Genomic DNA, 17,029 nt, shown 5'->3' with positions numbered 1-17,029 from the left:
CACCAGTTTCCCTTCTTCCTTTATTTCAGGAAGGAAAATAGACAGGGAAGGACGAGGGGGTGGGGAGTCTCGGAAAGTGAGGAGGAGGGATCTTTTCCATAGAGCCCTCCAGTTCTGCCAATTAGCAGTTCATTAGGGTTAACAAGCTATCCTTTTGTCAAAGCAAACACTTTTGAAGGATTAAGCCTCATTCTCACCTTAGTGTGAATGACTTTAATCAGATAATCTCCTATCACCTAGTTGGGAATTTGTTGTTAAAGGTCTGGGGGAAGCTTGAAGTGAGTTGCTGGGGCAGCCGGGTGTTCCCTCTGGGCAGGGTGAGGAAGTCTGGCTGTCTGGAGCCCCAGGGTCTGGGAACTAAACTTGACACTCTGTTGACTTTACATAATGGCAGCATGAAAAATAAGAAAAGCAAACTTCTCCTCACTGTTGCTATAGTGTAATGATTTGTTAAAAGTGGTAGTAGCATCAAGTTGTTTGTCTAATGGCCCTTCAAGACTTTCTGTGTCTTTCTTTCTGCCATCAAACACTTAACACATATGTGCCAGGTAATCTTACCATTTGAAGCTGCTTAGGAGTCTATGAGGAGTGAAGCTTTGCCTAGCTCTACCCTCCTTGCCATCTGCTTAGCACATGGGTTTAACTGAATTATTTCACTTGCTACTCTTTTTCCAAATGTGTCAGTTCAGTTCAGTCACTCAGTCGTGTCCAACTCTTTGCGACTCCATGAATTGCAGCATGCCAGGCCTCCCTGTCCATCACCAACTCCCGGAGTTCACCCAAACTCATGTCCATCAAGTCGGTGATGCCATCCAGCCATCTCATCCTCTTGTCCCCTTCTCCCCCTGCCCCCAATCCCTCCCAGCATCAGAGTCTTTTCCAAGGAGTCAACTCTTAGCATGAGGTGGCCAAAGTACTGGAGTTTCAGCTTCAGCATCATTCCCTCCAAAGAAATCCCAAGGGTGATCTCCTTCAGAATGGACTGGTTGGATCTCCTTGTAGTCCAAGGGACTCTCAAGAGTCTTCTCCAACACCACAGTTCAAACGCATCAATTCTTTGGCGCTCAGCTTTCTTCACAGTCCAACTCTCACATCCATACATGACCACTGGAAAAACCATAGCCTTGACTAGACAGACCTCTGTTGGCAAAATAATGTTTCTGCTTTTGAATATGCTATCTAGTTGATCATAACTTTTCCTCCAAGGAGTAAGTGTCTTTTCATTTCATGGCTGCAATCACCATCTGCAGTGATTTTGGAGCCCCCCAAAATAAAGTCTGATCCTGTTTCCATTGTTTCCCCATCTATTTCCCATGAAGTGATGGGACCAGATGCCATGATCTTTGTTTTCTGAATGTTGAGCTTTAAGCCAAGCTTTTCACTCTCCTCTTTCACTTTCATCAAGAGGCTTTTTAGTTCCTCTTCAATTTCTGCCATAGATGGTATCATCTGCATAGCTGAGGTTATTGATATTTCTCTCGGCATCTTGATTCCAGCTTGTGCTTCTTCCAGTCCAGCGTTTCTCATGATGTACTCTGCATAGAAGCTAAATAAGCAGGGTGACAATATACAGCCTTGACATACTCCTTTTCCTATTTGGAACCAGTCATGTCCAGTTCTAACTGTTGCTCCCTGACCTGCATACTGGTTTCTCAAAAGGCAGGTCAGGTGGTCTGGTATTCCTATCTCTTTCAGAATTTTCCACAGTTTCTTGTGATCCACACAGTCAAAGGCTTTGGCATAGTCAATAAAGCAGAAATAGATGTTTTTCTGGAAATCTCTTGCTTTTTCCATGATCCAGCGGATGTTGGCAAGTTGATCTTTGGTTCCTCTGTCTTTTCTAAAACCAGCTTGAACATCTGGAAGTTCACGGTTCATGTACTGCTGAAGCCTGGTTTGGAGGATTTTGAGCATTACTTTACTAGCATGTGAGATGAGTGCAATTATGCGGTAGTTTGAGCATTCTTTGGCATTGCCTTTCTTTGGGATTGGAATGAAAATTGACCTTTTCTAGTCCTGTGGCCAAAGCTGAGTTTTCCAAATTTGCTGACATATTGAGTACAGCACTTTCACAGCATCATCTTCCAGGATTTGAAATAACTCAACTGGAATTCCATCACCTCCACTAGCTTTGTTCGTAGAGACGCTTTCTAATGCCCACTTGACTTCACATTCCAGGATATCTGGCTCTAGGTGAGTGATCACACCATCGTGATTATCTTGGTCGTGAAGATCTTTTTTGTATAGTTCTTCTGTGTATTCTTGCCACCTCTTCTTAATATCTTCTGCTTCTGTTAGGTCCATACCATTTCTGTCTTTTATCGAGCCCATCTTTGCATGAAATATTCCCTTGGTATCTCAAATTTTCTTGAAGAGATCTTTAGTCTTTCCCATTCTGTTGTTTTCCTCCATTTCTTTGCACTGATCGCTGAGGAAGGCTTTCTTATCTCTCTTGCTATTCTTTGGAACTCTGCATTCAGATGCTTATATCTTTCCTTTTCTCCTTTGCTTTTCGTTTCTCTTCTTTTCACAGTTATTTCCAAATGTGTAGGTTTTTTTTTTCCCCCTTTAAGTCTTCCCCCATACTAGAGTAGATTGTGAGCACCATGAAGAAGTCTTCATAATTTCTGTATTTGGAGTGTAAGTATAACTCTCAGTGTGTGGTGCTTAATAAATATTTTTAAACGAATCAAGAAGCAGCAGGGAGCACCCTGATGTCTACCTTAAGACATTAGAATTAATTTATGACTGTATTGCTTAGTTCCCACACTACTAGACAAGGCAACGAGGGAAGAAGAGAAAAAAGATGTGTATACAATACTCCTACCATTTTCATGTGACAAAAGTTCTTATTCAGAAGTCCCTTTAGGACACTGCTTGAGACATGGTTTGAAAATAATTTCTGGAAACAGAAAAGAAAGAAGGAAATAGATGCGGAAAAGATCCAGAAAGAAATAACCCATTTAACGGAGTGAAAAGAGAGAAGAATGTGGAATATCATAGTAACCAAAAGAAAGGAACTTTAGAAATAAATGAGTAGATAGATACACTGGGCATTTAGGAAAAGAAAAATCAATCTTGCTATTGATGTTTAAGGTTTTTTTTTTTTTTTTTTTTTTTTTTTTTTTGCATTTAGGAACAAATAGTGCAATGGCCACATTTTCTCCAGATGCTTTTTTTCTACATAGAACAGAATTAAAATGTAGACATATTTGGATTACAGTCCATGAGATAAATACAGTATAACATTTATACTGTTAGATCTAATAGATACTATTTTAAAATGATTACAAGAGGATTCTCTGCTTACCCACAGTACATCATTTTATGAGATGGTAGAAAGTATTTCATAATAGTACACTAATTATATAAGTATATGCTTATATAATAAGTATATATTATACACTATATTATAACATAATATAGGTAATATGTCACTTTGACACTCTAGCTACCAGTTTCATACTTATTCTTATAACTTTTTTGTTTATTAAAAGATCATTATTATATATTTTTTTCCCCTAATGACAGTCTGTATTAGGAGACATGTGTATATCCCAAACAGAGTGTGCTGCTGCTAAGTCGCTTCAGTCGTGTCTGACTCTGTGCGACCCCATAAACGGCAGCCCACCAGGCTCTGCCATCCCTGGGATTCTCCAGGCAAGAACACTGGAGTGGGTTGCCATTTCCTTCTCCAATGCATGAAAGTGAAAAGTGAAAATGAAGTCGCTCAGTCGTGTCTGACTCTTTGCGACCCCATGGACTGCAGCCTTCCAGGCTCCTCTGTCCATGGGATTTTCCAGGCAAGAGTACTGGAGTGGGGTGCCATTGCCTTAGACACGGGACTTCAGGATCCGGGATGTAGGCTCAGAAATGCTGTACTATGGGGCAGGAGACTTGACTGCCTGCTGACTATGAGGTTTTGGTCAAGGGTCAGTTCTCCAGTCTTTGTTACCTTTTATGATAACTGAGGATTATAATGAATATGAATGACATGGGAGGTATTATGTTTTATAAAATTATATTATGAGGTGAAGTGGGAAAAAAGGAGAACACAAAATTGCATTTGTAACACAATGTCAACTGTTTTAAAACATGCATTGAGGAAAACTTGGAAAGAAATAAACTGTAATAGTATCAGTAACAATTTCTGGGAACTGGAATCACTGCTGATTTTTATAATGTTCTGTCATCAGTAATTTTGAGTGTTCTATCCTGTGTTTACGAGAGTAAATCTCCACCCCCCCCCCACCCCGCCCCACCCCCAACTCGCTCCTCTCTGCAATGGAAGATTCTAATGTTTACTGCATCTCACTGCTACAGACCCTCAAATCACTTTCTCTCAGGTCTTCAGCCATTTGCTGTCATTGCCATTCTGGCCACAGCCCACTCTTTTGACTTGCTTTTATTCTTAGCAGCAGTGTATTTCCTGCATTCTGTTTTGAGATTAGACTATCAGCCTTCTGCACATAGCAGTCAAATGTAATCTAGTCATCTTCATGAAAAGCAAATCCCAATCCTGTGCCAGTTATACCCACACCCCCACCTCTAACATAACCAAACATGTCAATGGTTCCTGCTGGCCAAAATTATCAGGATTGTAGCTATGTATCATGAGTGTGACTAATCTTATTAAGATTCATCAGTTCTCTCACTGGACTCTAAGGTCTTTGAAGTTAAGCAGCCCATTAGTTTTTAAAGATTTTTTTTTTTCAATGTGGACCATTTTTAAGGTCTTTTTTTGAATTTGTTACAATATTACTTCTGTTTTATGCTTTGGCTTTTTGGCCATAAGGCATGTGGGAGCTTAGCTCCCTGACCAGGGACTGAACCTGCACTCCCTGCGTTGGAAGGTGAAGTCTTAACCGCTGGACCAACAGGGAACTCCGGCCCATTAGTTTTTATGGGTGATTGGATTTCGGTACTAACATACACTGAAGATTCAAGGTGCTAGGCCTGCAGTTCCCACTGCTTTGAATGATTTTTTTCCCAGATAGTTTTCGCTGTCTTGAGGACTATGCTACTTCTCACCATCTCAACCCTTGGCCACTTGTCCTGTTTAACACATAGCCTCCCCTCCTTATCCCCTCAGCCTGCTATCTTTCACTTCGTGTACTTACCTCCATCTGAAATTGCCTCCGAGGTTTATTTGTTCCTTTATTTTTTGTTTACTGCCTACCTCCTTCTAGCAGACTGTAAACTCCTTGAAGGAAGTGAGTGGGCTGTGTTGTTCATTTCTGTAAACCACACTGCCTAGAATAGGACTTAGCACAGTGGATGCTCCATGAACATTTGAACGGTGGCATTGTGTGCAAATGTTTTCTGTTATGGAAAGAAGGGAGGAAGAATGGAAAAATGGAAAGGAAAAAAAGAAAAGAGAAACAAGGAAGAAATAGGGAAGGAAAGATGTATACTCCTCAAAATCTAATGTGGCCCCTCTTCACATTAAACTTGGGGAGCAGTTATGCCTGTATGAGAGCTCAGTTGAGCTCAGAGCCTCATATATGAGGCAACTATGTGTTGCCTCAGTGTCTTTAAGCAAAAATGATGAAAATAAATGGCCTGAGTTAGAAGACATTGATGCTAGTTCTTCTCTGACATTGTTCCAACTTATTTATACAACGCTCTGGTCTAATTAGGGAGACGGACTAGATAAGTCTCCAATGTTCCATTCTCTACTATAATTCTGTGGTTCTAAACCTTTAATTCTGAAATGTATTTGCTTTCTAATTCTTTTTTTCCATATGCTAAAATAATTATAATGAAGGTTTAAATTCAAGTTTTAGATAAAATAGTCTAATTGAAAAATGCACAATTGGTTCATGCCTACCCAGGGGTGCCAAAAAAATGCACAATAAAATTAATATTTTAATTCAGTTTTAATATTTATATACATTGTAATACAAGTATGTTGAATTTATATGTTTTTACATTTATGTGATTTGCATATTAAATGGTATATATGTTATATATGCGATCTGTCCTATTATATAACATACTATATATACACACAATATATAATAGAATATATATATCATTAATATTTAAATACTAGGTATGATTTTAAAACTTCCTTATATGTGAAATATATAAAAGTCCTAAACTAAATCTAGGTAAACTAAATTCATATAATTCTATCAAATATTAATATATTTATTCAGATGCCTAAACAGGTTAGAATCCAGGCTACAGAAAAATGCTTCAAACCTCTTTCCTGCTGTAAAACTGAATGGAGATACATTTAATGCATATACTTAAAATGGATTCACCATATGGGAGTGTTTCCAATTCTTCATTGCCTTCCAGCAGCTTGTCTTAACCATCTATATTTAAACATGGGTTAAAAATCAGGGTGCCCGAATTTGAATCTTAGTTTTGACACTATCTTCCAGTGGATTATTTTTACTTCAGAATAATACAAACAGCATTCCTAGATCTGTGATTCAAGACCTTTTCATATTTCGAGTTTAAAGAGCGTAATTTCTAAGGGTATTTTCATTTAGATGATGAGTTGAGGGGGACGATGCAGAAAAAGCAAATAATATTTAGACGGCTGTGAGAGCTTACTGAGCTATATATAAATGTAGTGTATATGACAAGAAACATACAATTTGTACACACACATTTACACAGTGCCGTAAAGACTCCCACTTGAATGAAAAAGATAAATGCTACTGTTTCCTTTGTCTGTTTTATTGGTAAACCAGGTAGTTGATGTTATCTCTAAAAACCATATTCCTTTACTATATTTCTACTGGGATTCATTGGTATAATTAAAACTTGAATGGTCTGAAATATTTCAGAAACCTGCAGTGAATATTCTTTCCTTTATCTTAACATGTAGTTTTATTTCATCTAAAATTGTTCTCTATAATTTCCCTCTCCACCCACAAATGACGTTCTTTTTATACTTATAGATGCATTCACTCATGAGCCTATGGACTATAACTACACTTCATAGATGTAAGAGGAACCATAATGCTATCCCAGCACTGAGGGAATATGATTGGTATTCTAAATGGGGAACTATTTACTTTTTATTACTATAATGATTTTTTAATAATTTTCACAATTTGAAATGTGGTTAGCATGCCACTGGTAGTGAAAGCTGACAATGTGATTTAATATTTTTAACATAGGATCCGGTGTTTGCTACAGTGCTTCGAGATGTTAAATGTCATTGTTCATGTTATGGTATTATCAATGACAATAAATTAAGCTAAACCAGTGATAATGAAGTTTTATATCACAATTTATTTGGACTCACTTTGAAGTCCTGGGTTGACCACTGCTTTGTATGAGTTTTCTTAGCCACCCCTTTTTCCTTTACTAGTGTGAATAACATTTTTTCCCTCTTCTTTGTCATTTACTAGGATGTTTATTCTACTGTTCCTAACATTTAAGGGTCTTTCTTGTATTTCTTTGTACTCTGTGCAGTGGAGCAGAAAATTTGTCTCAGTTTCAATTTCTCTTTTGTTCCCAGAACTTCCCCCTCCTCCAGTGTTGAAGTGGAAAAATAGTTTCCCCTCTTGCACCATACACAGGTTCAAAGTCTTGTTTTTCATCATGTTGCTCCAAACAGCAAATTTTCTAACCCACATGAAAAAGAACACCAAAGCTCTGACTTAGAAGTCTGCAGGGTCTGAGAACAATAGAAAAGAAGTTCCTGCAACTGGGATTAGCCCTTAGCGGTTCACTGGTCATTCTGAGGAGGGGCGTGTGGAAGCCAACAAGGCCTCCAACCTGCTCGTACATGCACAGGTGGCCCAGCTCTGAAGTCAGTCTCTGTTGTCATGGAGAATGGAGGCAAAATTAAAAAGCAAGTAGCAAACAATCCAGTAGGGTAAGCCAGGGACTTGGGAGTCTCCCAAGGCTCCTCCCTTCCTCATTCCCTGCATGAGTCATTCTTCCAGTCTGTCCACACCCATTCACCCTTCTTCCATCAGCCTCCACCCCACACTCCCATTCACTCTCCACGCTCCTGCCACAGGATCCCTCTGAAATACAAGTCCAAATTCAACCTATCTCTTTGCTGATTAAACTCATCTAGAGTATCACAGTTTTCAAAGTAAAGCTGAAACTCCTTGGGTGAACACAGACCTACTTTCAGCTCACTTGCTGCCACTCTCCTACAAGTATCCAGCTCACTTCTAACTCCAAGACTAGCAGCTCCATTGTATTTGCCAGGCTCTTTTCCCACAGAACCTGGATTCACCTCTCTACTCATCTTGATAATTTCTATACCCCCTTTAAGGCACCTGTTAAAACAACCCCTCCAGGAAGCCCTCTTGACTCTACTCGAAAGCACCTTGGTCTTGCCTCCCATCATTTTAGCATTTATCCTTCAGCCAGAATTAATTAGTTTATATCTTTTCCCCAGTCCCTTCCCTAGTAGAGGTATTATTCTTGAGGGGAGCGACTGTATGTTGTTATCCATTCTTGAATCGCTGCATAGCAGTCTATTGAGGTAGTTGTTGAAATGAGTGCTGAATTAGAAGAAAGGAAGTCCTCATTGCTTGGGGTAGCTCCTAATTGGCAGATGGAAAATGCCCATCCCTGTCCTCTGAGAAAGTGTCGGTTTCGTTTTTAATTTGCTTCCACTGGGTGTGCACTTGGGTACTTTTTCATGATTAATACTGAGAAGCGGCACCATCTAATTAATTAATTTATTTGTTCTGGAAGGGAGCAGTGTACAATATTAACTCAGTGTTTTGTGGATGTAGCCAAGGGTAGAGAACTCAAGTCGTTATTAATACCTCTAGAAGTAGTTTTGTACTTCAGCACCTTTCACGATGCTTTTCCTTCTCCTTAAGCCGTCTCCACCATCTTTAAAACAACCTAACAAACTTGTAGAAACATCACATGATAGGTAGCGTTTGCTCCTAAACTGCATTCAAAACATAGAAAAAAGTTTTAAAATTATAATCATCGTTGAATAAACTATTCCCTAAATCCTAAATAAATTCTGCCCCCGCAATCTCTAAAATTTGATCACATCACAATAGTCCAGGATTCTTTCCGTTCAAAGTGAAGGCAAGTTAAATCTCATTAATACCCAGTGAATTATGATCTGGGGCTGTGTTTTCTTTTGTTCTAGCAATAATATGACTTATTTGCCTCGGACGATTCCAGTATTTCAGAAAATGAATATTGTATAACGAAGGAGGAGTCTCTCTATATATCATATAATGCAGAGTTGGGGTAAAAAGGGGTTTTACAGTCCAAATATTATTTACAAAGTAGATGGGAAGCTAGTATGTGAGTATTCGTGCTTGTGTGACAGTTTTACCGTAGAATTCCAAAACCATGGACGCCCTGTTCCTGGAGAAAGATATACACTAGCAGTCTTGCGGATGTTTTTCCCGTCTATGGGCCATCCAGGTTCGAAATCTGCGTGGTGCATTTTAAAGCGGCCAGCCCCACCAGCTCCTACTGTTCTATCCAGTTTTGGAGACTCACCTTCAGTCTAACCTTGCCGACGGCCTTACCAAGCCCCATCCTCCCGCCGCTTTCAAAAACGAACCTATCTGTCTGCCCAGCCAGTCTCAAGAATCAGAAAGTAGCAGGGGTGCGTCCCGTGGGCACTATAGCTCGGAGGTTACAGTGTCGAACGTATAAGATGGAAGATACCACCGGGAGGCGGCGGGGATGCACCGCGCCAGCGCCGGCTCGGGTTTCCTTTTGCTTTCTGCGCCGATGGACGAGTGGCAGCCGCCACCCCCGGCAGACTCTTGTTAGGTTGAGGGGCGGCGAGGTGGCGGGGGGCTGAGCCGCCGGGCGGCGGAAAGTTGAAGAGCATTTTTTTTTTTTTTTCTGCCGCCGCGTGCGTTCCGGGGCTCGCGGAGTCCGCCCAGGGCTTCCTGGTGGGGCTGGGCCGGCGGGGGAGGGGCCGCGCAGCAGCAGCGGAAACCAGACCTCGGCGATAAGAGGCTGCACAGCGACATGCAACAGTCTTTTCACTGCAGCTGAATGAGTTGTGGCGCTCACAATGCTCCCGTGACCGGGAACTGACAAGTTCAATTTTAAATCGCGGGCCTCTTGGAATCATGACTCCCACAATGCCTTGGGCACTCGCTCGGCAGTCTGGCTGCCTCTGAGGGGGGAAAAAAATGTGAGAGGTAAGTTTCCATTTTCCCAGTTTGCTCGTGCTGCTCTGCTGCTCTGCATTGTTCGTACTCTTTCGGGACTGTACATGGCTGAAGGAGGAAGTGAAAGAAGGCTGGGGCCGGTTCACTGCGCTGGATGGTTTCCGATCACATACCATCTCGAGCTAGAGGGACAGCGGGAGGTTGCAGCTGCAGCCCAGCTCCGAGTAGCCCTTCCACGGGCTCTGCGGACACTGTCAGCCCTGCCAGCTTCCCACTTGGCAGCCTAAAACAAAGAGAAAGAAAGAAAAGGGGGGAGGGCGGTAAAAGAAACAGGTGCGTGGAAGTGTACTTACAACTTAACGGCCTTTGTCGGGGGAGGGGGGGATGCGAGTCCATCAGACGCGAGCCACGGTTTCTCCCTAGAGGTCCCGCATCCTTGTTCCCGAGGCTGCCATCCAGCCCGGTTTTCATCTGGGCCAAGTATGTGCACGCAAAGGTTAATTCTCTGCTTGCTACCCATAAATTACGCATGACATGTTTAGCTGGCCTTCCTTATATGGAGAGTGCTGTATTTCAGTCCAGTTTGCCTTTTGCCAAGTTTTCAGGGCGGAAGACGCCCTGCATGAGAGGGCTCCTGTTTTTTTTTTTTCCATCGTTTTGTAGTGCGTCACTCAAAAACTGTAAGAAAAGTAAGTATAGACGCTCTCTGGGTGGAGCCGCAGTTGGTTGATTGAATTGCTTTCATGAAAGGTTGAAAAGAATGAAAAGTAGTTAAGACTTGGGTTCTGGGTTGTTGTTTTTTTTTTTTAGACAAAAGGAGGATAAATATGTAGCGCGTCCCCTCCCTCCCCTTCTCTCTCTCTTTTTTAAACGGAGCCGGAATCTGTTATTGGTAGTAATGTGTCATGTGAGAATACTTCGATTCCGGAGCCTGTAAGGCGAGCAGGTATATGGTGGAGTTTATGCTTGCCCGTCTCACAGTACTTTACAACTAGCTTGGTGGAGCTAGAAGAGTAATTGTGTTTTTCAGTCTCTCCCGGGCCGGGGAGAATATGCGGCTGCTAGGATTCTGTGGTGTATTTCCGAGGAGTGTGCTTCCCTAGGATTAAGATTGAGTAAGAAGCTGCCAGCAAGGTTATTGGCGCTGCCTTTACTTTGTGTATCTACCAGCCCCGGCACAAGCCCAGAGCAAATGGATGGTAAACTCTGCTATACTCGGAGGAATTTCTTAAGCAAATTAATCCACCGAGAGAGAAGTCATAATTAATGCCTTTGGATTTGCAGGCCCTCTGCAATGTGCTTTGAAATACTACACCCGTGGACGCGGTGTTCCTCCCTCCTGGGTTTGAACACAGTGTCTGTTTATACACGGAGGGTATTTAGTACATAACTATTCTATACCAGGCTAAGTGATCCACTCCCTGTTATCTCTTTGGATTGCTGAGAGCGTTGGTGTTTCTCCCTGTCTTGTTGCTGAGATAAAATATTATCACTGAGACAAGTTAAAATGAAAGTTCAAGGACTGTAAAACTCACCCTAGGAATGCTTAGCTCAATACTTAGAATGGCTCTGATGCGGTGCTCTAGCCAGAGACACTGAATAAAGTTATTTTGTAGGCAGTGAAAGCACAATGTTGTCACTTGTATTTTCGCTTTCTTAAACTTGGTGACAACTGCAGCTCAAAACTGTTTTTTTAGGAGACTCCAGCATTCTGATCTTCATTAGTGTTGCATGGGGGTGAATTTTTTTTTTTTTTTTTTTTTACTTACTGTGTTGTTAGGCCTTCTTTCAAAAGATAGACATAGCTTTTAGTTTTATTTAATGGGGGGTTTCCTCACAAAAGTGGCCTTTTGTGTTTTAAGGAACAGGTTGGGTCAGCACCAGAAAACCTGTTTAACCATCTATAATTACAGTGTCACTTAAGACAGAATAATCAGGTTTTATTATGACGAAGAGACTCAGAAAACCTCACATATGCCTGGTTTAATTTTTTTTTTCTCATGGAACTAAGATAAAATTTGTGTGCAGATACACATCTCGTGTGATACTCTTATGCAGCCATGCCAACAGACTCCAAAGTGTTTTATGCTTTGAGATATTATTGCTTGTGTTTACATTTCCACATTTGGGGCAAACTTAGGCTCCAAGTTGAATTCATTAAATTTTTATTCCAACATTCTGTTCTTCCTCTGGGCACAGAATTCCTATGACATGAAACACTGGATTCTGTTCCAGAACAAGAACAGAGTATCCCAAAGTTTCTCCTGGGACGGGGGTGGGAAGGGAGTAAAATTGTATTTCTGACTGAAGATGAGTGTGTTATTTTGTTAAATAAAATTTCCGATCTTCTTTGTAAACAAAAAAAATTGCCCTTGGATTTATCATTGTCGCCATACATTAGGCCTGTATTTGATATATCTATTTATGGAAACAGAATAGCCTTCCTGCACCTTCTGGCTTTCTGTTTGGTGATGGGAAGATGCGGAGGTAAGAGACTCTCAGATCTTGCTTAGAAGAAGCTGAAAAGAATAGGTGATTGGAGTTTCTTGTACTCTGAGGTGTCAGAGGGGCCAGTAGGTATGAAGGTCAGGGAAGCAGATGAAGGAAATGAAATATAGTCATTTAAATATTTGGCTCAATAGAGAATCCCAACAGCAATAGCAATAACAGAGGATGTTACACAGGAAAATTTTAAAACGTGAACTTTTAGGCCACAAAGCTTCATGTTTTTGAAATCTAGAACATGCTGTCCATACGTAGCCACTGGCCACGTGTGACTATTGAGCCTTTGAAATGTGGTTATCTGGATTGAAGTTTGTTCTAACTGGATATTGAATACTTTATACAAAGGAAAGAATGTAAAATACCTGGTAATATTTTTATAGTGATAATATATTACAGTGATAATATTTTGAATATATTAGTTTCAGTAGAATATATTGTTAGATTAATTTTACCTGTTTCTTTTCATTTTCTTTTTTAAAAATATGGCCACTTGGGACTTTCCTGGTGGTCCAGGGGTTAGGGCTCTGTACTTCCACTGCAGGGCATGGGGGTTTGATCCCTGGTGAGGAAACTTAGGATCCCATGTGCTTTGCAGCGTGGTTAAAAAAAAAAAAAGTAAAAAGAAAATATGGCTACTAGAAACTTACAATAACAGATGTGGCATGCATTGTATTTCTATTGGACAGAGCTGTTCTAGAGTAAAGCAAGAAAGCAGTATTCTGGGAGAAAGCCTAATAGAATTTACTGGACAAAACACAATAAAAGGGATTTTTATTTTCACAGGCTAAAAAAGTTTATTATACATAGGAATACTTCATCTTTCTTACCCATCGTAACTAAAATGTGAGAAAACACACCACCTAACATCTATTTTTATTTCCTCAAAACTACTGTTTAGTTTAGAGATTTAATGGTGAGGTAGTAATAGCAGAGAAAAGGCTTATAATTAGGGGATGAGTCTTAACACCTCTCAAAGGCCAGAATAGAGTATGATTGCTAGTTAGGAACATTTTAGAGACTCTATAGTTATCATTGTCCCAAAGTTACCAAACACAAACGAGTCACTGAAATTTATTTTAAAATAGAGTTTTCAGTAAATAGCAATTATCTTCAAATGCTTAATATATATTTTCCTTTGCTATGACTTTCCTTCCTTAGAAAATAAAAACACGTAATAAATCCAAACAACTCCTGACCGTATGTTAATCAAAGATTAATAAATTCACAAGAAGGAAAGACTTTCACCTGTAGGGAAGTGGGCATTGTTTTGAATACTAGGAAAGGTAAGAATACAATTCTTTGGTAATGTTTTGGGCTTTGAAGAATTCCTATACACGGAGACATTGTCTTTATAATTTGAACACATTCTTGAGAAAGCATCTGACTGGTAAACAAAGCACAATGGCATAGGTCCTGGAAACATTCCTCTCAGATATTTTCATAACTGAAGTACATTTTGTCATACACAGTGAGTGTTAAACTGAAAAAAAAAATCCATATAACATAAGCATACTTTTATTTACTTGAAAGAAACTAAATACATGAGACAGGTTGGAGCCTATGAGTTCTTCTTTGCTGGGGGAGAAGGGGCAGATTTTATGGAGAATCTCAGAAGAGTTACCTCCCTGCTTGGTGCCAATCTTGAATCTGTCTCCCACCACAAGAAGCATAACTGCCATTAGTGTCAATGCATGTTGAGCCTTTGGGGAACAATGATCCCCGTTAACTTTGTAGATCGTTTCTGATGAGTCATGGAGCAGATTCACTAATGCTTGGAGAATTATTGATTGCAAAGCAGAGGATTTAAGAAGAGCTATTGACATAGGGCACTAAAAGTCTCTAGACATATTTTATATTTTTAGAGTTGAGGTAGGGAACTTGGGATTTATGTCATGCTTTCATATTATAAAAAATATGCATTTATATAAACATTACAGCTATATCCTTGAGAAAACCCTTAACAAATAATGAGGTAATAGCTTTCTGCATATTATTATTAGTCTTTTAATGATTTCATTACATTTCTTTCAAATAACTACTCATATTTTCTAAAAGGCATCTTATTACCTCTGCCTATGACATATATAAAAATGAAAAACCTTTGAAGGATATATATTACAGTATGAGCATTATGTATTTGATACTTTTCCCACTATTTTCGAGATCTTATCCTCAGTTTCTGTGATGATCCTTTGTTAGAATTCAGGATATATTAACCTCAAGATGAAATGTAGCCATATTGGATAGAGTGGAAAATTACATTCCCACTGTGATCAATTATTTTTTTAAAAGTGAAGATGTTTCTGAAATAAGTGTCATGCTTCAAATAGTGCATATGCTCTAAAAGAAAATCTGTCATTTCTTTGGACAATTGTTTTAAGAAATTGAGGGTTGCATCTTTAAATACCCAAAGAGGTGAATAATAGCTAATAAGGTAAATAGTTCCATCAAGTGTGGGTACAATTTGTGTGTGAGTATATATATATGAATATAAAACTGTTCCCAAGGCAACACCAATTTATTCAAATCTCGATATTAAGTAACATAATGTTATTAAAAAGGATTATAGTAAATACTATGTAATCCAAAGGCTATGTCCATGTGTATCAACTCCATTCCAGTCCCTCTCTAGCTGAGTTCACAAAATGATATTTCTTCTCCAAAGGATTCTTAAAAAAAATCTGTCTTGACACTGGACCTTTACTATATTTTCCACTTTTAAAATAGTTGAACTATTATTTAATTCATAGTTCATATAATTACGAGTGAACTTGTTTTAAAGAGCTAACAAGATTCTTGGATTGTGGGAACACACTTAATCATGTGAAATAAACATTATATGCTGATTTGAGATGTTTTGTAAAGTTGATTCATGGGAAAATATATGTTGTGGCAAAAATAGCAAGTTAGGTTCAGTGAGGTCTACCAAACTTAATCAAGATGCATCTTGTCCTCAAAGAGGTGGCAGTCTTGTCAGGGAAGTTAAGAGTTTTGAAAATAACTGTAAAGTGCAAACCAGTATTTCATAAACGGTAGCTAGGTAACATTGTATGGAAGTTGAGATAAGGAAAGCTCTGACCAATACATGTAATAAATATAACAGTTCTAATGCATAAATAGTGGAAAACAAAAAATATTCTTCATTTTTTGATATTATAGAAATATTCTGTTAAAGCAGCATTAACTATATCTATTCAGTGATGTTTCCATATTATCATGTGTTTATATTTAATATCTAGGCATGATTTTCATACATATACTAGTTCATTTGTTCAGTCCATGTTGCTGGTAGAAATACATATTTTTCAGATGTCCTATAGTAAAATATTGATAGCTTTGGCATTAGCACTACTGTTAAATACCATAAAGTACCAGCTTTTGAAGCTACCAAATAATTACAAATGTATCAGAAAACCACAATGGGTAACCAGGGTAAACAGTGCATAGAAAATTTCTTCAAGGGAAAAGCTAGGTTGAAAATCTAGGTTAAAAGTAAACTGATAGTTACAAGGTCATTTGCTAAAAAAAAAAAAAAAAAATCTGTATATTAAAGTTAAGCAGTGAAAATATTACTAAAATGTACCAAAAAAGTGATTTCATTTAGGGAAAGAGAATGTTTTATACTGAATGAAGCAATGAGAGAAATATATATTAGCAAGGAGATTTTAATCAGAGACAGCCAGAGTATCCAATTTAATGTGACATTGAATAGGAAAGTGAAGAAATAAAAACAAGATATAGATTTCAGGCACTGGTAGAAGTGTCACAATTGTGAATACAATTTTGTGGGTTTTTAAAAGTAGTTCATAAATATTTTAAGTATGTGGTTGTGGAAGACATGGTAACATTGTGTATACTTACTGTACTCAAAATTCCTCCTTACTAACATTTGTCTACAGTGATTATAACTGAATAGACTCTTCTAGAAAATTAGAAAAAGTGTGGTAACAATAGTATATGCAGTGGGAGTGTGAGGAAATCGAAATGGTGAAAGACTTTACAGTTTAATAGTCAAAACATGTCAAAAGCAGGATAAATAACAAGAATGCCAAATGAGGCATTAAGAAGTCCATATTCATATTTAGAACATCATTAAGGATACTTCTTGAACTTAAAACTTAAAAACTATTCAGAGCTTATTGTATCCAGAAAATTTAAAATTTAATCAAGTCAAATATCCAGCAATCTGTTTATCAGCGTTGTTGATCATAGTAGTAATGATAGGTTAACATTTTATTTGTTTCTGTCTTATCTGACTACAAGAAGAGAATTACCTTTACAATGACCTTTTAGCACTCTATGTGGATGGCTCCCCTTATCCTAGTAGAAAGATAGTCTGGGATGGGATGGTGATAATCAAGGTGACCACAGATAGAATAGGAAGGCAGATGGCCTGCTAAGGGGGAAAGTTGGTGGAAAAAGCTCTGAACCATTAA

General features: G+C 38.9%; 1 protein-coding gene across 49 annotated transcripts in view; it reads left to right on the top strand.

Moving 5' to 3' along the window:
- The window catches only part of MBNL1 (muscleblind like splicing regulator 1), a 218,475-nt gene that overhangs the window by 17,595 nt on the left and 183,851 nt on the right, over window positions 1-17,029 (top strand). For 19 of the 49 annotated variants that reach the window (XM_069562591.1, XM_069562579.1, XM_069562546.1 and 16 more), the window contains exon 1: window positions 9,400-10,118. The exons of 12 other annotated variants lie outside the window; for them this stretch is intronic. The gene's annotated coding sequence lies outside the window, so the exon portion shown is untranslated. Of the gene's footprint in view, window positions 1-9,399; window positions 10,119-10,656; window positions 10,778-17,029 lie in introns of those variants that run through there. 18 more of the 49 variants (XM_069562676.1, XM_069562653.1, XM_069562646.1 and 15 more) reach the window with 2 other exon arrangements.

The sequence above is a fragment of the Ovis canadensis genome, chromosome 1 (genome assembly GCF_042477335.2).
Source record: "Ovis canadensis isolate MfBH-ARS-UI-01 breed Bighorn chromosome 1, ARS-UI_OviCan_v2, whole genome shotgun sequence".
Classification (NCBI taxonomy): Eukaryota; Metazoa; Chordata; class Mammalia; order Artiodactyla; family Bovidae; genus Ovis; species Ovis canadensis.
The sequence above is the reverse complement of the archived record's forward strand: the minus strand, read 5'-3'. Positions and strand labels throughout refer to the sequence as shown.